We start from the raw sequence: 27,852 nt of genomic DNA, 5'->3' as shown, positions 1-27,852 counted from the left end.
CAAGGTGGGCACACGCTGGATCTCCACCTGTAGACGTGACCCAAACACCTCCTTACTTTTGGCCCGTGGTGAGCATCACTCGGACTGCCGGCTCTCCTGCTCAGCATGTAAAAAATGCGTCAGGCCTGCCTTGGTTTGAGCAGCCCCCGCTTCACGTTGGCACTCGTCTTCAGAGACACCTTATTGGCAGTCTCCTCACACCCGGTGCTCGGCTCCTTAATGCCTGCCCACGCTTTCTGTGCCCCCTTATGCAGATGGCTGTTTCCTTTCTCCCATTCAGGTTTCGAAGCAGAGCTCGTTTGTTACAGTTCTGGAATGTTGGAAGACATGAAAGGGGATTTGTTTTTGCCAGTCGAGACAAGAGACGAAGAATGCCCAGAATCAGACACACGACAAAGCTCGACAAAGCGGATGCTTTCATACTGCGTGATGCGGTGATGGCTGTGCATTCAGCCTCTGCAAACCTCTCCCTTCAGGGGTCTCCAAGAGCCTCTTTGTGGGCCTACGGATCAACGTCCTTAAAGCTCTGGAATTCAGACTTTAGGAGACGCCAGACTGCTATCTGGCGAGTCATACGTGTGCCATTGTCACCTCCTGGGGTGCCGTCCAAGCAGTCAGGATCACAAAACACATAAGCAGACCCTGTGCAGACGGACAGCATCCTTCTCTACAGTCGAGACCCTTTAGCAGGACAATGTGGCACAGCGATGTCCTACGGTGTTAAGGGTCACACAGTGGAGGGAACACCGACGTTCAAATGGCCAGTAAACCACAAAGGGCTCTGCAAGGCAGCACACCTTAGGACAAGTGGGCGGGCCAGTTAGTCTCCGGGCACATTGACGCCAGAGGTCACCTGACACACCCATGGCATTTAGACCTAAATGCCCAAACCCATCAAGTACCTGATGCTGGTCACCTGTGTGTGTGATGCTCCGGTCCACTCTCCCACATCCCAATCTGTCAATTGTAGATTTTTGTCCTTTACTGGGGTGACGGAGATGGACCACAAAATGAGACCCAGTCAAATACACACGTGACCTGATCCGCACGATGTTAAACTGCTGTGAGAATAAAGCATAACCGATAATCCAAATCGCTTGCGTTAAAAACACGTAGGAATTCAGGAACTCGGAAGCCTCTAAACAAACGTAACACTCCTTAAATCCAGAATTTAGGAATCTCACGTGACGGCCTAAATACCGCTGTGCCGATGACATCAGCGATCACGCTCTCCCGGTGGATGATGGGAATGTCATCATAGTAGCAGAAACGCTAAGCTCTCAAGATCACATCAAAACAAAAATGGTAATGTGGAACAACGAGAAAAAAATGGAAAATATTCAAACAAGAACTCAAAAATTCTAATTGTGTAAAACTGAAACCCAGAAACACGTGTGTACACCGCATGGGAGGACTACAGAAAAGTGGAGAAAAGGAGAAGCCGATCCTAACAACGCACAGAGAACAAAACCAGAAGACAGACGGCCAAAAGTCAAAAAACAAAACCCAGAAATCAGAGGCAAAGAACGCTGCCAAAAAGTCACATGGTAACGAAAAGAAATAATTGCGGCGAGTCTTTCTTAGGAAGCTCTCCGTAAACTCGGATATGAAATGGCCACCGGAGCGGATCTTTAACCCGTTACGTAGCGGGCGTCAGACAGGGCGACCTCCCAAACAAAACGAAATCTTTCAAACACCCTCGGCGATGCGGACGGACTGCGTCAGGACAGACAAAGCAAAACACTCAGCGGGGCCGTCGGGAGACAACACATCTCTGAACTACGGAGAGTCGCCATATTGAAAAAACAAAAAGCACAGTTCTGCTTCAACACGAGAGCAAGCGGAGATTCAGGTTTACGCCTCACCAGGGGCACTAAGACACATCACACGGGCGTTGCCAACGCGCCACATAAACACTCACCTGGAGCGCGTAACGTAATCTCCACAGGCATCGCATCACAGGTCACCACCAATGACAATTAAGGGATGGATGCCTGGCAGTGGAAACGTGGCCCGAGCCTCAGCTGGCAGGAGGAGGGCATGGCACGGCTGATGATAATAAACGGAGATGTCCGCAGTGAGTGGCTTGGGATTAGCGAGTTTGAGAAGGTGAAATGTGACACGTGTACCAAACTACAGGGGGTGGCAGAAGGAAAGGAAAACCGTAAACTGAACTGGCCAAGGTGGAGAATCAAGAAAAACAAAACCCCAATCAGCGGCGTACCCAGAGAGTCAAAAAGCGGCACACGCAACTCAATGAGAGGGACAAGGTCAGAAAGGACAGAAAGTCCGAGCTCATAACCAGGAATCAAAATGGAGAGGAGTCCACAGGAAGTGCATGACGCGAGTAATGATGTCACGGGTCACACAAATCCCAGCCATCCCGCCTAACAGTGGCAAGCGACCGGCAAAAACAACCCTAACACCAAAATGGCACCGCAGGAAAATGGGACTCATATGCAACAATCTTAAAGACGCATCACATTGTGAGACAAGTGTGACCACGGGAGTGCCACGGTCTGAGATCAAAGGTAACAAATAAGAATAAAGAACAAGCGTCAATGCTGACAGAAGACGGGGTCAGCCACTTGGGTCGGGTTGGCGCTCACGTGCTACGTTACGAGTGGCGACACTTCAACCGTCGACGCCGTCTGGCAAGTTGTGAGAGCTGACCAGTCAGGTCCCAACCCGCCACCCGACATGTCCTTCACCTTGTCTGCTTTAAATGGACGTGCTGGCCACTCAACGGGAACTTCACCTTCCACCAACTGGGCCAAGACACACAGGTGAGGGGGACGGTGGACCCTAAATTAGGCTTCTGCATGAGCGTCACCTGCGCTGCTGACATCTAGCAAGGGCAGGGGTCTTGAACCCGATTACGGCAGGACTGAGTCGAGACGAACAACATGTGAACCACTAAGTGGACTGCTTTGGTAAAGGTTGAGATGATCGGCTCAGTCGTCAGTTGGCAGAGGGGGACGGTCACCCCTCCAATCAGGGCTGGCTCAGTGGCCACAGTTCCTGGTGTTGTCATCTAACCATCGGCCCCGGGACAAGATGTCTCCATCTGCCTGGTGCCGCCTTACTAGGCTCCCATTCAGAGAGCAGCATTAATGAAGAGGCGCATTTAATTGGGCGATGTGACAGCTTTGCTGCTGGTGAACCAGTAGAATTCAAGGCTCGTGCTATGGCAACGGGTGCCCAGTGGCAGCTATTCCTGAAGTGCAGGGCTCTGCGGTAAAATGCCCGACTTCCCAGGAGCTCAAAGAGACCTGCACTTCTGCTTCATTAGGCATCCTGCCTCTTGGAATGATTCCAAATGCCAGCTTTCTGGGACGCTGCCGGTTCTCCGTATATCCGACTAACACCACCCGAGTGTTTTCACTTCTTTTCAGCTGACATTTCTGCCCAGCGTAGCTCACTATATTAAGAAACAGAACTCCGGCTCTGCCCGCCGGTTAAGCTCTCGATATGCTGGTAGCCCCCAGAGGGCTCTTGACACCCCAAATCACATGGAGGCTGCAGGACTTGAATGGAGAGAACAGATCTGTCTCCCTATAGGTGACAAAAGGTTCACAGGGGTGGGGCCTGACATCAATGACAGCCTGTTGGTGGGGCGTCTTGACAGACCACAGGGAGCAGATGGTGAGCCCACTCTGCCCTCTGGAGTTGAGAAGGGGTAATCACCAAGACCCTCGCCCAAGCCTCTCCACGCGCCGCCTGCCAAGTTCTGAAAGTCTGCAGAAGGGGTCCATAGAGCCGCCTCACCAGGAAATGTCAGGCACAGGACGAGGGGCCAGCTGCAAACACGTTAAGGGCACATTTTACACAAATGTTAGGAACACCGAGAACCACTGATACATTTAATAAGTCACCAAGTGGTGTGGTGGACAGCACACCAGGGACATTAGGGACCTGGAGAACTCGACTTGATGTCAATTTGGAGGAATTAAGTGGTTTGGACTGGCAAACTTTTTTGGGCTGAATGGAACGTTCTCATCCACAAATTCCAAATTAGAACTTCAGAAAAATTCTCTTCAGGGCGAGAGAACGATATCAAGGAAGACAGAATGGCAGAGTCAAGACAGGCAGGGGTCTAACACTTGCCAAGCTGGCACTGCTTGTACTTAAGTGGTGGGTACTGACCGAGGACAAACCAGAGTACGCACTGGGCCACCCAGCAGAGCCACACTTGACTCGGTAAATGGGAGACTGGCCTCAAAACTCCCAAAAATACATTAATAAACGCCCTTATAGGGAGAGGGTCACCGTAAACCTCTGGCTGAATAATAAAGGGCAGATGAAGAATCGTTATAAAAATAAAGAGATTTTGTTCAAAAATGCTCTGCAAATCCAAAATGCAAGAAGGCACAGCGGGCGTGTGCAAAGGCAACCCAACGACAAACAAAGTCCTAAAAACAGGATGCAATAATCGTGGTGTGCATCTGGGGATCCCCTTCCTGGCTCTACCACTTCAGGTCAAGAGGGGGCACTCATGCCATCCTGACTGTACCACTCTGGGTCAAGAGGGGGCGCTCATGCTAACTGTCTCGCCTTTTCCACCTGCAGCTCCAAGAAGCCACCGAGTGAGGGCACCTGACCGGGCTGCCATGCCCAGAGCTGAGTGAGGGCACCTGACCCAGCTGCCACGCTCTGAGCTGGCCCCGGCCCGTTCCAGTGGGAGCTCTAAAAGTCTCTGTGGCCTCCGGAGGATGGCGTCTCCTGTTGGCTGGAGAAGGTGCCATCGTGTTGTTACAGCAGAAGCAGCCCAAGTCCAGTCCAGAGCGTCAGGGCGCAAGGCAAAAACAGAAGAGTTCACCAGAGTCAAGAAACACAAAGAACCCAAAGAATCGAACGCACTGCCCAAAAGAAAGACCTACAAGTGGCCAGCATGAACTTATGGAGGGGCTCCACAGAAGTGAGCTCATCTCCTGCACAAAGGGCCAGTTCACCCAACACAAGAGACGTGGTGGGCACAGTCTGGGAAGCTGCTGGCGCTCGCGGGAGGGGAGGCCAGACGGACGGCTTTGCCGCGTTTTACTCCTGCCTCTCTCCGCTTAGCTTCTGTGTTTAGATGACAGCAAAGGACCACAAACAGGAGCAGAGCAAGAAAAAGCACGAGGAAGATGACTTCATGGCTAACAAAATGGCCGCCGCTCAGGAAAAACACATGCACTTAGAAACGGAGAAAATGTCGACATCAGGGCCCCAGATATCATAGGGGGCAGTCACTGCTTAGGGGTGCTGGTCTGTTTACCGTTGGCATCCTGACATCAAGAAAACCAAAAAGTTTGTTTAACTCCGTTTAGCTCAAGTTATCTTAAAACTGCATGTACACAAATCACAAATGATAAAGCAAAACACAAAAGTGCGGGCAATAAGAGACAACATCTCATGATCCGGTTATGAACGCTCAGTTTTGTACGGTGCTCGCATCTTGGGTGGGATTTTCACCCCCCACCCCCCGAGAACCGCAGTTTTACACAGGAAGCCATTTTGTTACCATGTGACTGCTGGCGTTGTTACACACGACGTTACCTCACAAGACAATCTGCATATATACTGTGGCCTGTAGGGGGCGCCGCATTCACATTCATTTGCTTAACACCCAACCCTACCGAGTTCTTCTAATATGAACCAAACGCAATGTCAAGATGAATAGGACATATTAAAAGGCAGCTAAACGCGACTAAAATCACAAACACGACAATATAAAACGCAAGCCCCCACATGACTCTCCTATATTTATATTTATACAGCCTGAAAAGACTTCACTGTAAACAGCAGCCAAAGGACCAAAGAACACTCACGTGCCAAAAAGATGCGACTGCTTGACCTAAACTCATACAATCCAGCCCCACCACGGGGGTCCAGAAGGCTAATAATCACCTGATGTGACACAAAGAGCAATCAAAGACAGAACGGGGAAAAAAAGCTCCCGCCGTCCCCGCGTCTGTTGGCAGTACCAGTCCTCCTGTGCCATGACAGCCAGTCCAAGAAGGCTTTCTTGTTGCTGCCAAGTGTGTGGAAAGATGAAAACGTCACAAAGTCCCGCCATATCCTTCTCTTCTCATTGTCATTTGTGCAGCCTCTGCAGTTACAAACTACAACTCCCAGAAGCCCCTCCGTATCCGGGCAAACCAATTGAAAGCCACAGAGACTCTCCATTTACACTCCACTCTCTGAGGTTAGAGATCTGCATTGGCAATCGCAAGGTCGCCGGTTCGAATCCCATAAATGCCAATAGGGACTCTGCTCTGTCGGGCCCTTAACCTGCAATTGCTGAGTGCTTTGAGTAGTGAGAAAAGCGCTATATAAATATAAAGAATTATTATTATTATTATTATTATCTGGATTGTTGCTAACATGAAACGGGACATGCTAAACAAAAGGAAACCCACACGTGTGACAACGCCACGATGTCAGTGACGTCACACCCGCTTTGACACTTTGCTCTTCTTACCCTGTGGTTAAGACTAGGATTGTGGGAGGAGCTATCAGATGAGCGTGTCACTTCCTGTGCCTGTCATGTAGAGCTGCGGACCTTCCATATTCTCCACACTGTAAAGCATAACATTCAACAGAGCTCCAGGAGTCTCCCAGAATGCCCTGCAGGTGTGCCCATGCCAGAGCCACTGGAGGGACAGTGCCACCCATCGGCTTGGAGGTTTACATGACTCTTCATTAGTGCAGCCTTCCAGCCAGCCAAGGAGTTCTCTGTCCCGTGCTGTGCCCATCCTGGATGGGTAAAGAAGCAACGGTCCCAAGGTGGGATGCCCGTCTGTCCATTATAAAGACCTGCTGGCCGAGTTTGATGACCCTTTAGCTGTCCAGTATGCTTTTATAATGGATGGACCTCCAGTCCATGTCCTCTCGCTCAAAGCACAGACAGACAGAGATATGAAAGGCACTATATGATAGGTCGTAGTGTCTTGGGCTGCAGCCTTGAGGGTTGTGCCAGGTGGGGACTCGCCGTTGGATTAACTGGACAGTTTGATTCGTGTCTTGTGATGGGTCGCCATGAGCATTTTAAACAGCAGTCTGTCGGTGGCAATTCTTTAAGGGGGAAGCCGCCCACTAGGGGGTGGCACTAATTCTCTCAGAGAGGTCTGATGGTCACGATGGACTACACCTCAAAGCCCCCATCTTGTCTCCCCTCATCCACAGCATATCATATAGTGCCTTTCAACGCTATGACGGATTACGCCTTCTCTCTCTTTGTAAGGCAGACAGTCAGACGAGACGACGACAACGCCGACGACTTACATGTTTCTCCGATTAGGCAGGCAGGTGCTGCACTGTAATTAGTGGCCTCTGCCCGACTCTATTGGTAATAAAACATCTGGAAACACTGAAATGCCCCCCGATATTAAAAGTCGTCAGCCCAACGCGCACGGATGACGAACAGGCGCATCGAAGGCCCTGCGGTGGAGAGATGAACAAAGAGCCGTCGTGCTTCGGCTAGCGAGTCCTTTACAGTAAAAATGAAAATGTCGCCCCTTCTTTGATCCAAAACCATGAAATGAAACTCTGGCCGGGCTGCTTTAGGCCCGATGGATCCTTCGTTACACACGCTGGGCACTTGGATCTGGGCAGCTGCCCACTGCCATTTACCCAAACGGAGATGCTGCTCACAGTCTGGGCGTGAAGTCATCCCGTCCACTCATGCCAGGCTAGGAGGGCACGCGGGTGGGTTGGCCCAGCCCAGTCAGACCACCTTCTTGTGAGCCTTGAAAGGGGGCCGAGCCAGCGGTGTGCCAGAGGAGCGTTCAGCTTTGCTCATGCGACTCAAACATTAAGATGGCCTGAAACATTGAATCAGATGTTCCTCCTCACGCCTCCCCGAGATCTCAAGGAGCGGATCAAATGGGAACGAGCAGAAACCGAGGAGCGCCGAGCGCAGCTGTGCCACGGCCTTCAGCCCCTTTAATTGCCGGCTACGCCTCTTTCACTAATTTTTTCCAAGCCACAATGTACGCAGTTTCTGAAGGCACGAGGGAGAGCCACAGCGGCGCTATGTATTCCATTCCCAGGATGCATTTCAAGCCCCTCAGTGTGTTGCTCATTTTAAAAAGTCAAAAGAACTAAACCTTCCAGAATTGAAAGAGACGACGACGTTCCCATTTTCACAGAGTGGATTCAAACTGGGCCTGGCGGAGTCCAGTGGTGAGCAGATCAGCGCCCGGGTCTGTGTGGAGTGGCGCGTGTTCTCCCCGTGTGCTCCTTCCACGTCCCCAAGACATGCAGGTTAGGCAAAGAGTGTGTGCGCGTTTGTACCCTGGACTGCGTCTCGGTGACACCAAGAAGGGCAAGATTGGCTTTCAAGAAAAAAAAAAAAAAAAACACTTTCAGAATGCAGGAGACATGGAAGGCGCTATATGAGAGTTTCTGATCTGCGAGACGTCCTTTACAAATCCATCCCGTCCCCTTACACCTTCCAGGTGTGTCAGAGGCATGCACTTCCAACTCCAGGACAGGAGGGGGCGCCGTCACTGACTGCATCACCTTTTTATTCTACAGAACCAAAAAGAGGCAACTGACTGCACCCTTTCTGATCAGAGTCCTGTGAAATCCGCCCGATCCCAGAAGGAGGCGTCCCACTTGGACCACAGCCGAGGCCTGATGCGCCCTACTGAGCAGCCATTGGCTTTTGTGCCATCGTCTGCTTGTGTTTCTTTTGTGTTTATGGCCTCATATTAAATGGAGTGACCTGGCTGGTGCCCCAAATAATTTTAGACTTCCCCCAACCAACCATAACATATACTGTGTCTCCGGACTCCCGTGTCCCCAAACTTAAATTGGGGCTCAAGTTACATTCATGGAGCACTGGCTCATTATCAGCAGTCCTGCAGATTCAGGTCAGGAGCTTCAGTCAACGTTCACATCAATCACCAGAATGGAGGCACAATGTGCTCTCAGCGTTTGACTGCGACACGGTGGTCGGTGTCTGATGGGCTGCTCCGAGTGTTTCTATAGCTGCTGATGCCCTGCGACTGACACACACACACACACACACACACCACGAGCGGGGTCAGAGGAGAATGGCCAGACTGGTGTGAGCTGACAGAAAGACGGCGGTCACTCAGATGGCCACTCGCTCATCTCTGAACGCACAACACGGCACACCTTGAGGCGGATGGGTGACAACAGCAGAAGGTCACGGGAGATTCCACTCCCGTCAGCTAAAACCAAAAAGCCGAGGCTGCAGCGGGCACAGGCTCCCCAAAAGTGGACAGCAGAAGACTGGAGTGATGGAGCCTGGTCAGCTGACTCACACCGATGGTAGACTCCACGCAGCCAACCCGCCTTGTGTCCAGGCGTCCTGGTACACAGGTTATCTTGGCACACTTTGGGCCCATTAATACCAATCAATCATGGCTTGAATGCCACGGCCTATTTCAGGACTTCCTGGCCTCCGTTTACGCATCTGTTCCAAAGGGGTGCTGAGGTGTCACCCGCTGCACTCGGGTCCCAATCCAGGTGGTTTGGTATATGGTGGGTGCGTCTCCAGACCCCCCCAACTGTTCTTCCACTCACATGTTTTGTTGCCTGCTTAACCAGTTCAGAGTCATAGAGGCTGACAGGTCACCTCTTGGCGGTGAATCGGAAACACAAATTTTCAAATAAGCAAGTCACCCCTCCGTTGGCAGTGAATGCCACCCACCAACATCAGAAGTTTTTTTGTTTTTTGGAGAGACCTACAGGACGTTTGCCTTTTCATTGACATGGCACATCTCAAACAGCTCGTCGTTGTCCTAACGGGATGTGGCATGGAGGAGGACTGCTGTGGAGGTTCGTAAATGCTATTGGACCAGCGGGTTTGATGGTGGAACAGCCATAACAAAGCAGGCGGCCTGCTAGCAAACTTCAGGAGATCAGGAAACCTTCGCACGTTGTGGTTTAATCATGGAGGAGTTTTGTAGGATGCGATCATTCACGATGATGTAATGATGACATTAGGCTATGGCGTTAGGATCCTGCCAGATCACCACAGCCACGTTTACACTGCGCACGCCGCCTTGTCACGTCACTCCTGCCGCTGAGGTGGGAGATTGAAATTATCAGGCGGCCCGTCCACTAACTTCAATGGTAGGGGAAGCCCTGCTCTTCGATGAACGTATTAGCAGTTTGAGCTCCACAGGTGAGCTTAATGAAGCCTGTGTGACCACCAGGGGGCGTAGCAGCACACCAAATCCCAGACACAGATGTCCCGGGTTCAAAAAAAGAAGTACCCTTAAAACACTGGCCTTTTGTGTAGACAATGCAACCCAATAAATATGTCTCCCCTCGCTCTCAATCGTTCTTCTTCTATTCCTCCACTTCTCTAAGGGAGCTTTGATCGCGATCCACGCCCGACTCCAACTCGCCTGAGTGAGGCCGAGTGGCTCCTTTTATTTATGACCTGGGAGTATTTGCTGTACTAGGAAGCACTTCTGGGTCAGGCAGAAACTTTAAACAGTAGGGATCCCTAACCCCTCTTCAGTACCCCTTGGCAGCACCCATGGCACTACAGTTCCCAGCATGCCCGGCAAGTTACTGTATAAATATTGAAGCCCTGGGATGCCATCTATAATGTCAGCAGAGCTTGTAGTTGTGAGGGGTTTATCCCCCCACCCTGGTCTCTTGAATATACTGCCTTCCCAGCTGGGTAAAGATCTTCAGTCCATTCCTGCTGGGATACCAGCGTACCCACTTCTGCATTGGCATGTCTGGCTTACCTCCTGGCCCTGCCACTCAATACCTTGGCCTCCATGCCAGGTAAAAAAAAAAAAAAACACAACATGGTCCATCCTGGCAGGAATGCCAACCCATGCCTGTCGTCCATCACACCAGTGACATTGTAGGGGGGCCTTATAGACCTGGGCAGAGAGTACAGCGATGTTCTGCCATGCATCTGCTGACTGACATGCAACATGAAACCAGTCTCTGATGCCATGATTAGTGAATACGGCTACCTTACCTTGAAACTATCTGGATGAGAAACAACAGACAGTGTGATAGGCACTATATCATTCAGATAGATAGATAGATAGATAGCATAGTTGGCAGGATTCCATAGATAGATAGATAGATAGATAGATAGATAGATAGATAGATAGATAGATAGATAGATAGATAGATAGATAGATAGATGTGCTATATGATAGACTGATAGATAAAGGCGCTATATAACAGAGTCCTTATTGCCCCACATACCGGAGTATGGAGTGACTGAACACGTTGCAGCTCCGCAGTGCCATGATTGGTAAGCAGACCACCTCATTTCAAAACGTCTGTCCTTCCTGCCTCAAAGATCTCAACTAACGTTTGCCAGAATGGAGCAGCACAACAGAAAGCTGACGAACCTCTGACACCGAGGTGACCCGTCAGGTATGTCAGCCCACCTGCACATTAAATCCAATGGCTAAGGTGAAGACGTCGCCAATTCTGTCTGTGGCCCCCAAGACCCCTTTCTGCTAGGAGGTACGACTACAGCACAAGACCTTTCCTTTCACTCGTACGCACAGGGGGTCAGGACTAATAATATCAGTTCCATTTTTTATTTTTCTGTCCCGCACGTATTTTGCTCTCTTTCTCGTGCACCAACAAGTTTTTTTTTTGGGGTTAGGGCACCACATTCAGTTCTGATATTTTTTTGCTGGACTTTGACTTTCAGGTAATTTTTTTTCTGATGGTATTTTGGCTTTTTTTGGGAGCCTCCATTTTGCGAGTCTCGTTTTTAGGGCAGACTCCCAGTCACTGGGGACATCCCCCTCCACCAGAGGTCACAGCATCGGATAACATTGACAAAAGACGTCAAAAGGTCACCTGTGATGACTCTTCTTCATCCAAGTTTGCAGGGACAGCCAAGGAAATCTCGGCACGGTTACTGTTATTTGTGCTCCTTATTATCATCTCACAACCCAATCTTGCCCTCTTTGGGGTCTTCAAGATGCATTCCAAGACGATTCTCAGACTGGGGGTGGTCCCCTTTAAGAACTGCCACCAATCACCATACCGGAGCAACATCAATTGTTTGAACAGCCCTAGGTGACCCACCAGCACACACTTTACAATTCCCCGTAAGTACAATGGTGACTGGCGACTTGGCGGCAGCAGCCCGTGACCCACAGTTGAAGCAGCTCTGCTGGAGACCACTTCTTTCACTTCGGATGGGTAAGACGGACCCTCAGTAATGATCTTTCTTGCTAGTTTTCATGAAGTTTCTTCTCCTGGTCACCTCCATAATTCTCAGTTTGTCCCTTTGTAGCAAATTATAACGTGTGACACTCAGCTGTAGCGAGAACGTGGCGGTCACGGCGTACAGACAGACAGCGCAGCACAGAGAAGGGATTAAGAAGGACAGAAGGGTGTCGAGTTATAAAGCACAAGCCAACATGGATATACTTAAGTTATGGAACACAGCAGAGAGGCCTCACCAGGGGTACTGGGTGCCTTTTAGGTCTCCATATTATAAGAAGTCCTCAGGGGAGCAACTGCAGGGTCCGAGCCTTGAGGAGAGGCGGGAGGAGATGGACCTTCAAGGTTTAAACCAAGGTGACTACAATGATGAAGAGAATTCGTCCAGTGGATTGAGATTAGGACTTGTGGAAGAAGATCAGCCTCAACGCAGACAGACACGCAGACTCAGAAGTCCCACAAACGCACGCTATATAAATGTAATGAATTATTATTATTTATTATTACACGTTTATTCATTTTCTCAGTCCTCAGCACGACACAATGCACAAACCCACAATGTTCAGTCCTCCACTCTTCTCCCACAATGTCTCCCGACTCCGGCTCCCTGGATGGAGTGAGGCGGCCCCTTTTATAGCTCCCTGATGACCTTCCTGCAGCACTTGTGCCACGCCATGGCTCCAGAACCAGCTGGGCGCCCCGTGGTGGTGACCACAGACCCCAACAGGGTGGAGCTTCTAAGCTCTAATCCTGTGGCCCCGATACAAACCAGGGAGGCTGCCCTCTCGTGTCCCAGGGGAGGTATTGTTCCTTTCCCGGCCCTTCTATCCTCCAGGCGTCCCAGCTGGGTAGCAGCCCCAGCCACCCGCCACAGACTTTAAAATGGAATCTTAACAAGAACATTGGGAGACAGCTGGAAACTCACATAATCGTTATCTTCACAAAGAACCGCAAATACGTGGAATGAGTAAACCACGTCATTTGGTGGACAGGGGGACTTTAGGGACCTTCAGATCTCGACTCGATGTTATTTTGGAGAATCTTGGTGAACAGCGTGGCCTGAACGGCCCGTTCCTGTCAAGGCTCTCCTGATGTTCCGCTGTTCCTGTTTTTATACGAAATATCGATGTTTGAACCATTCAGGTCAGATGACAGCCATACCCCTGTCATAAAACAACAAGAATGAGGACCTCAACACGGATCTCACGCCTTCATTTGCCTTAGAAGGACACACTAACAGGGAGCACTGATGTCCCCAACGTGAACTGAAGTGTCACAGGCTCACTGTTCCAATTACGGGCTTCTTCACAAAGAGTGGGGGGCGACCGAGACCCACAGGAATGACCACCACAAAACGTCCAGTCTCCACTCTACCACCGTCACTCGACGGTTACTCAAGCAAAGCCGCGTTCCCAAACCATGAAACAGCGAAGCTTCCTATTTTTGAATCTTTAAACTTGGCTAGCCGGTGCAGTTTTAATTTCAGCACGGCCCAGAAATAAAAGTAACTCACTCGGCTACCCACAAAGCCACAAAGATGTCAATTGAAAAAACAGATCTGAGCTCTTGGCTGCAGAACAAGGCCTTCATATTTCTAGGAGGCCCCGTCATAAACCTACAATTATGATGCCTGCAAGCCGAACGCCTGGAAATAGCAGCCTTTTCAAAACAGTCCGCCGTTTTCTTCCTCCATTTATCTGGACACGAAACGCAATCGGAACGGACAAGAAAGTTCTTAAAGCACCCCGGAGACGACGGACAGGCAAACGGTGAAACTGTGCGACAAAATGGCTCCGGGACAGCATCCTCAGTAAGGCACTCAAAGACTAAGGGGGAGTCCATCGATGGTGTCCACGTCACATTCTAAGTAAAGATTGGCCACAGAAGAAGTGGGGGCTCCTTCATGTGCCCGGGCAGCGTGGCAGACAAGCAGGGTGGGACAGAGGCCGAGGCAAAGACGCAGATCATCAAGGGAAGGGCAGCATTTATACAATACAATACAATTTATCTTTGTAGAGCCCAAAATCACACAAGAGGTGCCGCAATGGGCTTTAACAGGCCCTGCCTCATGACAGCCCCCCGGCTCCGACTCTCTGAGAAGACAAGGAAAAATTTTCTAGTAGGGAAAAAAATGGAAGTCAAAGAGAGACCCCTTACCAGGTAGGCTGGGCGTGCAGTGGGTGTCAAAGAGAAGGGGGTCAATACAATACAATACACAGAACAGAAGACAAGTAATCCTCAGTACAGTATAAAAAATCTTACAAGTACGGAGTAGAATTTAGATAGTGTAGTTGGCGGGATTAGATAGATAGATTTATTAATCCCAAGGGGAAATTCACATAAATAGGGAACCACACCCTTTAACAGGGGATGATATCCCATAATATGATTTGGATTTGTTCAGAGTTCTGGAGACCTCGGCTATCAAGCTGCCTCCCCCTATTGGTCATTCCACAGCTAAGTCAGCCAATCCGATGAAAGGACCCCTCTACCCCACGATTCCTGCGATCCTCCATCAGTGATGACTTTACCTTAGGCAGGCAGAACAACTTGGCAGGTGGGCCGTGGCACCAAGTGGCACATTTGAGTACCGAGTAGAGAAACAGAATAGGTGACGGTGAGTAACAAATTCTAACGATCATGTGACTTATGTTTTAGTGCTGATGACTAACAACAGAGATGCAGTCTGTACAGTTAATCAGCAGCTCTAGTCAGGGTGTGCTAAACGGAAGTGGTGAGTCTTCAGCTGGGATTTAAAAGCTGAGACCAAAGGGGCATCTCTTATAGTAGCAGGCAGACCACTCTACAGTTTAGGGGGTCCTGAAACTAAAAGCTCGACCTCCCACTGTTATTTTATTAATCCTTGGAATCATAAGCAGAACGGCATCTTTATCCAGCTAAGGAATCATATGAAACTCCAAAGAGTTTGGCAGAGTCACCAGGCTTCGGTTACTCAACACCAACATCTGTGCTGCTAATGGAGCCAACAATAGAAACCTTGAGTGAGAACTGGACCTTCCTCGATCACAGCCTACGCCACATCCTGAGGATTCACTGGCCAGAGACCATCAGCAATGAGGACCTGTGCCAAAGAACCTCAAAGAGGCAGAGGAGGAGGAGATCCTGAGAAAGGGTGCATTTGGACTTGGTGGGCTTGGTATGGAGCAACATCAAAAAAAAAAAAACGGGCCTAACTTGGAAGACACAAGGGAAGCACAAGCAAGGATGACTGAGAAACACGTGGCATGGGACGGTGAAAGGTAGAAAAGGATAGGAGATGCCAGCCATTGAAGGCCTACCCTCCAGGTGGGACGACGGGCCCAAGTAAGGAAGTGGCATCATTTAGCGTCTCTTGAAATGCAGAACCTGAATACTTAACAGAACAGGATGGAGAAGACCTCGCCTGCATGTATCGATTCATTTTACAGAAATGCCTGTAGTGCCAAGTTAGCAAAGAATCGAACTGCTGGTTACTTTTGGAGGATTACATTCAGGAGTCACAGTCATAAGGAGACCTTTAGCCTTTCTGCCGTTCTTCACGTTCCACAGTGGGGTTGACCTTATTGTGATCGGTCAGCATTGCGATGCCAGGGAGGTCCACGTCCACATCCAAGTAGGATGCTTCAGCAACACCATAGCAATGGAGGAGGAGGAGGAGTGATGCCAAGTGGATGTTATGGATTGCTATACTGATTATTGGATAATCCAGACTCTGCTATCCTGTGTGGGGTGTTATGGGTTCCAAAGCACAACAAAACTCCAGAAGCGGTCTCACCGGTGCATTATGGAAGTAGAACGCCCCCTCGATTCGTTTTTAACAATTTTTATGATATCACCTAACATTTTCCCCACCTTTTTAATCTCTTCTGCACGTCGCTCACGTGATGAAACCGCGGTGTCTGCATAAAGGCCCGAATCCTTTTCAGAGGTCACTCCTTGTCGGACGGCACCTCCCATGGTGTATTTATTATTGACCTTCCTTGTGCCCACATGTAGCATTTTGCACATTAAACTCTATTATCCACAAGCTCACCAGGTTCTTTCTTGAATTCTTTCTGCTGCCTCCTCAGTGGCTGCCATTCCTCCAGTTTTAGTGTCCTCTGAATTTCACAAGTTTCCTAACTACACCGGACTCAACGCCATTCATATAAAATAAGGAACGGACCAAGGAGACCCCCCCCTGAGGGACTGGGGGTCCCACCTTCTCTGGACTCCTTTGTGTCCTGCAGATTAACCAACTTGAGCTCCAGTTCTGAAGCAGACCTCTGATGCCCACAACTTCACGTTTCAGGACTAACCTGTGTTGTCAAAGGCCTTGTGAAAGTCCCTTCTGTCACATGCTTTGTTTTTGTCAACTAACCCGGCTGCCTGACCAATAAAATCGGACACAGATACACAGACATGGACATATCTGGTGAAACTGGCGTGAAGTCCAAGTAGACAAGCTGGGTTTTGATGCCAGTGCTCTGGACCTGAATGGCTAACCACCACAACAACAAGAAAGAACATCCGACCACACGAATGGAGTCCCACACCCCAACCACCGGGAATCATTCGATGAAGGGAGTCAGACTTTCACACACGTTACGTGAAGTTTGTGTCAAATCTGAAAAGACTGTAGAAAGTGGAGTTGGGGGGGACGCCAGGCGTCGGTGGTCCTCCACAAGCCTCGGTTCACCTTTCCCTTTATTCCAAAGCAGCGTGCCCTGACACATCTCTCTGATCCGACAGACTTGCTGTAACTCGGCTTTCGGCATCTCAGGTGCTGCCAGCTGTTTGCTAATCTTGCTGATAAAAGGAGTCGGACCCCCACGGCACAGGGGACTGAATGTGTATGGCGCACAAGTTTAAAGGTTGTAAATTAAAGGTTACATTTCCATTTTTTCAGGTCTTTATATACCCAGCCAGCTGCCTTTTTATCTTTCCCATTTATTTTGACATCGCTGATCTTACGAGGGCTGCCGTGGGCACCCACCTGTACCAGGGCACACGGTGGGTGACACGCCCACACTGACTAACAGCGGGTCAGGTTAGTGTCACCCGCCTGTTAACCCAACACGGTCAGATTCAGAATACCAGAGGATACCAGAGTACCTGGTGAAACCGTCAGCGGGCATCACAGCCATGGACCAGCCAGGATGCCAACTCATCCAAATCTCTTTGTGTAAACTAAGAAACAGAAAAGGTTAATACGAGCTTAATAAGAAAATACGGATAACAAAGACAAAGTCATCCAGGCATGCTTGAGGGCGCCACGCCGAACTGACGGGCAGCTTCTCTTTGTTAGTAGCAGAGGAAGCGAAAACCTTGGCGACTGCACTGGGAAGCTGCCCGGCTTAGGAGGGAATCATCTGGCAAGACGCTCCGGGATCAACATCTGACTTGGCGTATGACTAATACGGTAAAGGCTGAAAAACATGGAATGTGGGTTCAGATATAAATAGAAAGGAAGAGCGTTGGAAGCCAAGGGGCACCGCAACATGCAGGCAAACGAACTCACAAAGCCGTGGCACAGTCATGGCACTGTACGGCTGACAGAGGGCCAGAGGTCACTCTGAGAGCTCAAAAACTCATCCATGGTATGATCTCGGATTGTTCCCGACTTCTTTTCAGATTACTTCTCGACCTTTTCCTGCCCGTTTAATGTTTTGAAGGATTTGCAATTCAATCCTGGCGACTATTTCTGCTTGTGATGACAAACTAATGGAGTTAATGCGTTTTTTGGATTGTCCACGGCGCAGCGTCATCTTCGATGGGAGCCCTGCCATTTTCTGTTTGTAGCTACCATGTTTGCTGGACATGAAGTTTATTCTGGGACTTGCTCTGCCTAAACGGAGACGGACTTCAAAAAGTTAAAATGACGAAGAGATGCAAAAAGCAAAAAACGAGCTAAAATCAAAATCGGGAATCAGGAAGAACCCTTTGGCAGAACACAAAATACGAAAAAACGAGCGGATCCGAAATTCACAAGAAAAGCTTCAGTCTGTCACTAAGCAAAGGGTGTTGGAAATCCTGGAATTAACCGATTTTCAAATTTTATACCGCCGCTTGTTTGACGTTTGGGTTCAGTTTCTGCAGCAATGGCTGGCACAATAATCGGTGGTGTGGGCAAAAATAAAATTGTACCATACAACATAAAAATGACCACAGAGTCTCTCAACATGCATAAATAAAAGCTGTGAATAATCGCTAGAATGAGCACTAAAACTCAAATATCAGCCATCATGACCCACTGGCACCGGGGCAAACCTTTACAAACGTTAATAAACAGCGCCATGGACAGTTTAGGACCTCCCGTCTAATCACGTCAACACCTGCCTTAACATGCAGCCGAGCTTACATATCCTTGTATGTACAGAAAAACGATAATTGAAACTTGTACAACATGCTGTTCACCGCCTGTGCCCCCCCGATGCTGGACTTACTATATGCAAATAAGAGAAGAGCAAGGGGAGCAAAGGAGAGGTGCGCATTTCAGGGCCACCTACACCCACTGGTGACCATCCTACAGGTAAAACGAAGGGAGAAACGCTCGAGTCAAGTCATTCTTATTTAGCACCCACCCCAAGAGTCCATCTTATTAAAAGTGTCCACGTGTCTGTCCATTTGCTATGTCACCATCATTCCAACAGATTTTGTAATAAAATGCATTGCATTTGTCATTCCGATGGATCTCAAAGGGTTTGCAAATCCCATACTAAATGTCATATAACAAAGACATAAGCATTGCATTTGTCATTCCAACAGATGGTACATTCCTAACATTAGCACCCATCTTATTAAAAATGTCCATGTGTCTGTCCATTTGCTATGTCTCCATGATTCCAACAGATTTTGTAATAAAATGCATTGCATTTGTCATTCCGATGGATCACGAAGGGTTTGCAAATCCCATACTAAATGTCATATAACAAAGACATAAGCATTGCATTTGTCATTCCAACAGATGGTACATTCCTAACATTAGCACTGCTTTTACAAATCCTATACCAAATGGCACATAACAAAGACATCAGTATTGCATTTGTCATTCCAACAGATGGCACATTCCTAACATTAGCACTGCTTTTAAATACCAATTGGCATATAACAAAGACATCAGTATTGCATTTGTCATTCCAACAGATGGCACATCCCTAACATTAGCACTACTTTTCTAAATCCAATACCAAATGGCATATAACAAAGACATAAGCATTGCATTTGTCATTCCAACAGATGGCACATCTCAAACATTAACAATACTTTTACAAACCCCACATAACAGACATAAGCATCACATCGTACACTGCACACACTAATGTGGAGTTCTACATTGATTTCTTAGATTTCGACCCACCTTAGATGAGTAGCACATAGCTAGTAAATGAATATTAAGACAGTAACACAGTGGCACATTAATGGCATTACACCTTGTAGTTCACAAACACAGATGCCCACAGTGATGCCAACATTCACCCACCATGGAGATGGAGGCAGTTCTTGAATATCAAGCTCTTTCTGTACCGCATTGACAGCTCTGTCTTTTAAAGGTTAACATGGCAGGAGATACCCAAGACCACCACCTTTAGCTGGGAAGGGCAGTAAATTCGACCCCCCTTATCTGTCAATGCTAAAGCTCCTACTCACGCCAAGTAGCAGGAACACAAAACATAAAGTGCAGTGGTAGGCCAGTCAAGAGAAGGAGAAACCCAAGAATCCGTCTATAAAAATGAGTCTAAACAGCCCCTCATCCAAATGAGGAAACTGAACAACAATTACGGGGTACAGAAAAGCCCACCATCATCACAGTCATACAAAAAGTCTCCATGCATAGAAAATAAATAAATGCATGCTGCATAATTTCTGGTTAGAAACTGAGAAGGCCAATGAAGAGGAGTTTGTAGAAGGAGGAATCATCAGAATCATCACTGCAAAAAGAGACGGCGTCGTCGTCCAGCCAAACATCCCACCGCCACCTTAGTCCTCAGCAGCAGTGTCCTTTGACCCAATGGCTTCAAGAGTGGACCTTCCACAGACACCCTCGGCTTATTTTAAGTCCCAACACGCCATCTGCCCTCATCCTGCCAGGCCTCTCTTTGTCCTGTCACACTTACTCCCCCAGATGGGATGATCTCTCGATTATGTAGACTTGTTTTGTAAGTCACTTTGGAGAACAACATCTGCTAGGCAGATAAACGTAAATTTTCTCCCCACTCCTAAACATCCTGGCTACCTGACAACCCTTTACTGGTTTTCGTGGTTCCTTGCAGAACCGGTGTGTGACAAAGAGCCATTTCATTCTCTGAAGGGTTCTTGGCATAGGAAGTTGGCTCCTCGGGCTTTGAAAAGATTCTGAATATGTGGACAGAGCAGAAATCTCGATCAATAAAACCTTATTTATGGATCTAAATAAATAAATAAATAAATAAATAAAGGTGCTTTCTGGAACCTTCATATGGATGGTTCTGTTGGAAACCAAAAAATCCCCCCCCCCTTATAGAATCGCTCTGTAAACCAAAAACCACTCTGGCACGTTTAGTTTTAGGAGTGTGGGGTGCCAGGGCCTATCCGGGCACCAGTGGGTGCACCCAACCCCGGACTCCCTGTCCCAATTTGGATTTTCCTCCTAAATCCCAAGCGACATTCAAACCCGACAGGATGGACTTAAGAGGTGGCAGCCGTGCCTTCTTCTCCCGGGACGTGCCAAGGGAAAAATACGAAAGTTGACTTTTTGAGTGGCGTGAACTCCGGAGAGAGAGCGCGCGCCCGCTAGAATTAAAATGCCATTTTTTGCGCACACGGCTTACTTTAAGAATAGATTTAACAGAAAGAAAAAAAACACCGTAATGTCCGCGCGAAACTGGTCGATGACAAAATATCCGCGTTTAAAGTCGCCGATGTGGCCGAGGATCGGCAGTTATAAAGGGGAACGATAAAGTGAACGACTTAATTAGCGACCGTCCGCCGGCAATCTGCAGCACAACGCGCCGTGTGTGTCACCAATTAGAAAGAACAACGAGCCGCTGGAAGGCAACGAGGTCCCGCACCACAAGCCGCCGCTGCTCTTTCTGTACAAATGCAATGCCCGTGTACCCCCATCCGACCGAAAATAAAGGCAAAGCGGCGTGCAGCATCTTCAAAAGTGGCCGGTCTCAAGCGCACAAGCGGCCACATCGCCGAGCGCAGCTTTTTTCAAAGTTGGGTCATCACGGGAGCCCAACGACCGTGCACGGCGCTCCGATTTCCCCACTTCGGCACGATCACCTACCGGGAGCACCAGTCCCACGTCGCTGCCGCCTGCTTCGGGCTCCGGACAAGCTCATGGAGATCCTTCGCGGTTCCTCGCAGCCCGGTTGTGGTGTTGATCGTCCCAGACAGAGAAGCGCTCCCCATGCGGGACATAAATCCTCCTCCTCTGCTACAAGAAAAAAAAAAATCTGCGCTTTCCACACCTTTGACTTTTCGCTCCGCTAGAATCGCCAGCGGTGGAGTTTTGTATTCACCACACTAAATGATCCATGTTCCTTGAAAGAAAAGAAAAAAGAAATTCCAAACTTTTCTGAAAAGGTCAGCGGCACGTCCCGTTTCCACGAAAAGAATAAATCCTCGCTTAGCTTTTCCAGGCGCTTTCTTGCTTTCCGAAAGGGGAAAAAAAAACGGGATCTGCTCAGATGTGTAATAAGGTCCCGGCGGGGGCGCGCGCGCACACGCAGACGCAGGTTTAAAGCGAAGGGCGCGCGCAGTCCCTCGTGACATCACTACGGCGGAATTCCAGGAATGCGAGCCTAACGAAGACTCCGCCGCCGAGCACTCGAGCGAGGAGAGCCGCGATTGAGGCCAGCACTGCGGCCGTGCTGCCATGAAGATTCGGGCGGCGTTGTCCCGAAGCATACGAAGCTTTGGTTTTAGGCAATTCGCGGCTCGGATCGGGTGTGTGTCCCCACCCTGGGATATGGCCTTCTTTAACAGACGGAAGAATCCGCAAGAGCGGCCCGAGTGTGGAGGGAGACAAAGGGGCGCACGTGAACGGATCTGCAGCCCGGACCAGGAGTGCGGCTACCATCCGATCTGATTGTAGCGGACCCCCCTAAGCAGGACCTTCAGGGAAAAGCGCCGACCGCTACCGAGCGATCCAAAAGACGAAACGTTTTTACGGCCATTGCAGGGAGGTGGACTCCTTCCTCTGTGTTATCGGCCTTTTTCCCCCGGTTTTGCGTTTGTTCTGACAGTTTGGAAGGGCAGCGTTTTAAAGAGCGTGTTTCTGGTTTTGATTTTGCATTATGTTGCACATTTCCTACCAGACACGGTAACCGGTCTCTCGGATCTACTGTAGTGGTCAAGGGTTTGGAGTGTGGACTTGAAACCCTGAGGCTGTGAGTTCAAATCCCACTACTGACACCACCGTGTGACCCTGAGCAGGTCTCTTCACCTGCCTGTGCGCCAATTGGGAAGGGGAGGAAAAAAACAAAACCAATTATATCTCAAATATTGTAAGCTGCCTTGGGTAAAGGGTGTCTACTAAAAAATACATAATAATAATCCATCATACAGTATATTGCCCCCACATATATCCTTTCACATCCAACTGATGGCCTGCTATATAGTGCCTTTTCTGTGGCTCTGTCTGTCTAGTACTCCCATGGTGTCCAGTCTTTGACATTTGTGGCCGTTTTTCTGAGGTATCTTGTCTATCTACGATGTGGCACCTTTCATACCTACTGCGTCACATGGCACAGTATACAGTGCCACATACCAATTACTTTTGAGCCCCTGAATTGAAGGGATTGTGTTAAAAAATGCTTTAATTGCGTCCCATTTTTATGCAATCATTTTGTTCACCCCACTGAATTAAAGCTGAAAGTCTGCACTTCAACTGCATCCGAGTTGTTTCATTTCAAATTCATTGTGGTGATGTACAGAACCAAAATTAGAAAAAAGTTATCTCTGTCCAAATATTTATGGACCTAACTGTATGTGCCCTTTTTCTTTCTAGCCATTTGTCTCATATAGCGCCTCTCTTCTCTCTTATGTTTGTCTGCTGCCTTTTCTATTTATCAAGTATTTGTTTAGTGCCTTTCATAACGTCTGTTATATAGCGCCTTTATCGTTGTGCCTGTCTACTTTATAGCCATTTAACTATGTAACTGTCTATATGGCACCTTTCAGATTTATCTCCTATACTGTGAATTATTTATTAATCTCTCAGTTGTGGGTGCTGTTCCTGTCCAGCCATGTCTCTTCTATATAGTGCCTTTCCCTTGCTGTTTAGTGTCTTGTCTTCCTATCAAGCACCTACATACAGGAGTGTCTATTGTAGGACCCACTATATGGCGCCTGATCTGTCTTCATGTCTACTTATTAGGACATCTGTCTGTTGAACACAGTGACCCTTTTACGATGCACCTATCTGTTATACTCCATCTTTAATGTCCACTGTATAAGTTTGAACATATCTACCTGTACATACCAATCTTATGCACTCGCCTGATCCTCTCATGTTGAGCCCCTTTTCACATCCATTACGTGTTCCGGCCACTTTAATGGTCCACATAGACCACAGTTAGAATCCACGCTCTCTCCGTGTCTGTCGCTCTCATGGACCCCTTCCCATCTGGTGGTCTTTCTCTCTACCTACCCGTCTATGTTCCAGTCAGCACTTTTCACATCTGTTCATTTTAACATCTCTCTCTATTGTATAAAACCCTTCAATTCTATTATATAGCGGCTTTCACATCTCCATCTATCTATTATATGCCCCTTTCACATCTACTTATCTATAAAATAGAAGGCTGCTTTCCTATCTACCTTACACAGTACCTACCCTATATAGTGCCTTTCATGTTGACCCATTCGCCACACAATGCCTTTTCCACGTCTCTGTTATATATCGCCTTACATATCAGAGATAGATAGATAGACAGATTGATAGCGTAGTTGGCAGGATTACATAGATAGATAGCGTAGTTGGCAGGATTACATAGATACTGTATCTGTCTGTCTAGTACAGAACCCCTTTGGGCCCATTTGAATGTCTCACTGACCGGACTCTGATCCCCGACTTGTGAGGCTGTAGTGTTAGCTGCTGTGCTGCCCACTAAAAACCATTTCAATTTTCTCGGTACTCAAATGTGGCACTTGGTGCCATGGCCCACCTGCCAAGTTGTTTGCCTGCCTAAGGAAAAGTCATCCCAGATGGAGGATCGCAGGAATCGTGGGAAAGAGGGGTCCTTTCATCGGATTAGCTGGCCCAGCACTGTTTCAGCCATGGAATGAGGCAGCTTGAAGGATGAGGTCTCCAGGACTCTACACAAATCCAAATCTTATTATGGGATATATCATCTACTGTTAAATTCTGCTCTGTACTTCTAAAATTTATATTTTTTTTATTTCTTACTATATTGAGAAATTGTTCTGTTCCGTGTACTGCATTGTATTGTATTGACCCCCCTTCTTTTGACACCCACTGCACGCCCAATCTACCTGGAAAGGGGTCTCTCTCTGAACTGCCTTTCCGGAGGTTTCTTCCATTTTTTCCCTACAAGGTTTTTTTGGGAGTTTTTTCTTGTCTTCTTAGAGCGTCAAGGCTGGGGGGCTGTCAAGAGGCAGGGTCTGTTAAAGCCCATTGCGGCACTTCCTGTGTGATTTTGGGCTATACAAAAATAAACTGTATTGTATTGTATAATTTCATTGTCACAGTTGCTGTGATTAATGGCAACAAAAATACAGCAAAGAGAACAGGAAAATACAAAACAAATATGGCTCTTCACAGCCTCCCTCTTCTAATAACGGCTGGCTACGGAGATGGAGCTCTGTCCTCCTCTTAAGCCGGTCAAACACTGACGACATGATCCCTGGTTAGCACGGGAAGGGGTGGAGCCTACTTGGAGCCTTGTGGGCGGAGCTAGGCATTGTCCTTAGAAGGAAAGAGAAGCTGCTGTTGGCATCGGCGCCCCCTCTCATCCCAGAGTGGAACTGCTTACCTCGCCTGAGCCAGCACGGGGGTCCCACAGCAAACAAACTGAACTGAAGGCCGAAGATGAATAAATCTTGTGACTCAAAGCTTGGGTTGACGTGTAAGTACTTCATCCAAATGTTTATTCAAGAAACAAACACTAAAGGTGTAAGCACAATGCCTGACTTTACTTAATAGGTCTCTCCATTCATTCGACTGATACAGCGAAGTTAATAAAAGAAAATTTAGATAGAAACACATGCAATAAATAAAAAAGAATGACAGCGCGAGTACTGTGTCACTAGTGTCACTCGAGTCCATGAGACACCCCGGTGATAAATCGAACAACTCCACGAACAGCTATAAAAGGAGCACGCTGGCCCAGTCTGAGTCCCCAGCAGTCGGACCACCAGTTGTGACACTGCTTTACTGAAATGGTGCAAAGCTCAGTGGACATCGCGCCGCACACCACGAGCCCCCTGTAGGCATAAAGGGGCAGCTGAGGACCCTCCACACCATTTCTCACCGCTAACCAAGGGTGCGGGGGGCTTTCCTCTAGACTTGCCTTTCACTCTCCTAATTGTCCAGAGATCTCATTTAACTTTTGCTCCCAAGCCATCGTAACTGAATAAAAACGAACTTCAGGCCTAGCCGAGGTAGGAGGATTTTATTCTGGGATCCTGCAGACGCCACACTTAAGCGTGACAGATGGGCAAATGTGCCACAAATAGCAGCCAAGCCTGCTAAGTGAAGCGGGCAAATATCATCCATTAAAAAAATCAGGAACAATTACAGAGAATGTGAAGACTTTAAAAGTGGGCTTGGAATAAAGAAACAGACAGTAAAGACGCCACCCAAAGCGGGTGGGCACTGCCAGCAACCTCCTGTGATCGGGTTTGGGTTCTCAGAACTGGGGTATGGCAGGAGCTTAAAGCCGACATGTCTGAGTTATCACCACTGGATCTTCTGCGGCTTGGACGGAGGATCCACAGAGTCTTCAGAGTCCTTGACTCGCTGCACGCCTTACTGTGTTGGTTTCATTGAAATGCACACGTTGGACATTTTTGCCCATCACCTTACATTCAAGAACCCATAATGACAAAGTGAGAACGCGAGTTCAGAGAGGTTTACAAATCTATTCACAACCAAAGACTGAAAGCTTCATTGTACCCTTTAGGCCCTTCATTCAGAAGCCTTTCCAGCAGGTGGGAATCTTCTTGGCGTGGTCTCCACAAGCTTTGCACACTTGGATTTGGGCAGTTCATGCCATTCCTCCTGGCAGATCCTCTCAAGCTCTGTAAGGTTTGATGGGAAGCGTCGGTAAAGTGCCATCTTCAGGTTCCTCTCCACCATAGTTTCTTAACCCCAAACTGGGTGGCGCGGGGTCGTGACTCACCCCTCGACTCCACGGGAAAGGGTCGCCTCACGATGGGTCAGTTGAAGCAATTGACATTGCTCCACTATGGCTGTCAGTGAGGGACCTCATCTGCCATTCTACATGACGTCCAATTAATTCAGTCACCCACCGGTGGACTCCCACCCACTTCTGGACACATTTTGAGGAGAGGAAAGCAAAGAGGGTGGACCTGCACACAATTTGGAGGACCACAGTAGAGGGTCCGAGTACTTCTGGGAATGCAAGACTTGGGTTTTGGATTTTGAATAAATTTGTAAACCTTTCTGGTCACATTTTCACTTTGTCATGATTCTTGTTGACTGATTGGCACAAATGGCAAAGTTCTCCATTTTAAACTAAATCAACTACACAAGAACATGTGGAGGCCGCGACGGGGTCTGAAGACTTTTGGAATCCACTGTACCTTAGTCCAGTACTCTAAAGGAAAGGAAACGAGTCGTTGGGCACCACGCGCCAACATCTTTACCCTCTTGGGTGTTTATTCTTTCCTTACATTTGGGCTTCCGGGTTGAAGTGAGCAAGTAAAAGGAGAACTCTGGGATTGAGAGCTGCAGTGGGGTGGCATGAGGACCCCCAAGATGTGGTCAGGTGACTAAGTGTCAGGGCATCATTTGGGTAAAAAACAAAACACCGGGACAGGGACGAGTGAAACAACCCTGGAGAAGGCAGAGTCTGATCAGCCCAATGGCCGGGGTGAAGTCTGCACATCTCTCGTATCTCCTGGACGCATGTCGGGCTGCTGACTGAGTCTGAATTATGGATTACAAGTGGCATCAAGGGCCTTTTGAACCAGAAGAAAAGGGCTTTTAAAGGCGGTGATCAGCATGAGTTCAAGCGCATGCAGAAGGAACTCCGAGTCCAGCTCAGGAGCAGTACAGGAGAAAGACGGAGCAGAAGTTGCAGAATAACAGCATGAAGGAAGTGTGGGATGGGATGAAGATCATCACTGGCTGCAGCTTGAAGCGGGGTGCCACCATCGAGAGAGACGTGAAGAGAGCAAACCAAATGAACAACTTCTTTAACAGGTTTGACCACCCTAACCCACTGTCACCTCAGAGTACTGCACCCTCCACCCATCCTTCTGCTGATACCAGCATAGGAGAGACATCCCCACCCACAATTACAGCAGCCCAGGTGAGCAGAGAGCTGAGGAGACTTCGTGCCAGCAAAGCAGCGGGTCCAGATGGAGTATCGCCACGACTGCTGAAGTCCTGTGCGCTGGAGCTTGGGGAGTCCTCTACAGCGCATCTTCAACCTGAGCCTGGAACAGGGGAGAGTCCCGAGGCTTTGGAAAACATCTTGCATCACCCCAGTCCCAAAG

The 27,852-nt window shown here is 48.6% G+C and overlaps 1 protein-coding gene across 1 annotated transcript in view; it reads right to left on the bottom strand.

The window, feature by feature from the left end:
• LOC114665877 (tyrosine-protein phosphatase non-receptor type 14-like) overlaps positions 1–21,997 on the bottom strand; it is an 88,328-nt gene extending 66,331 nt beyond the window's left edge. The window contains exon 1 of the mRNA XM_028820526.2: positions 21,431–21,997. The gene's annotated coding sequence lies outside the window, so the exon portion shown is untranslated. The remainder of the gene's footprint in view (positions 1–21,430) is intronic.
• Positions 21,998–27,852: the final 5,855 nt, after the last annotated feature.

This window comes from Erpetoichthys calabaricus, chromosome 15 (genome assembly GCF_900747795.2).
Source record: "Erpetoichthys calabaricus chromosome 15, fErpCal1.3, whole genome shotgun sequence".
Classification (NCBI taxonomy): Eukaryota; Metazoa; Chordata; class Cladistia; order Polypteriformes; family Polypteridae; genus Erpetoichthys; species Erpetoichthys calabaricus.
This window is presented reverse-complemented; position numbering and strand designations above follow the sequence as displayed.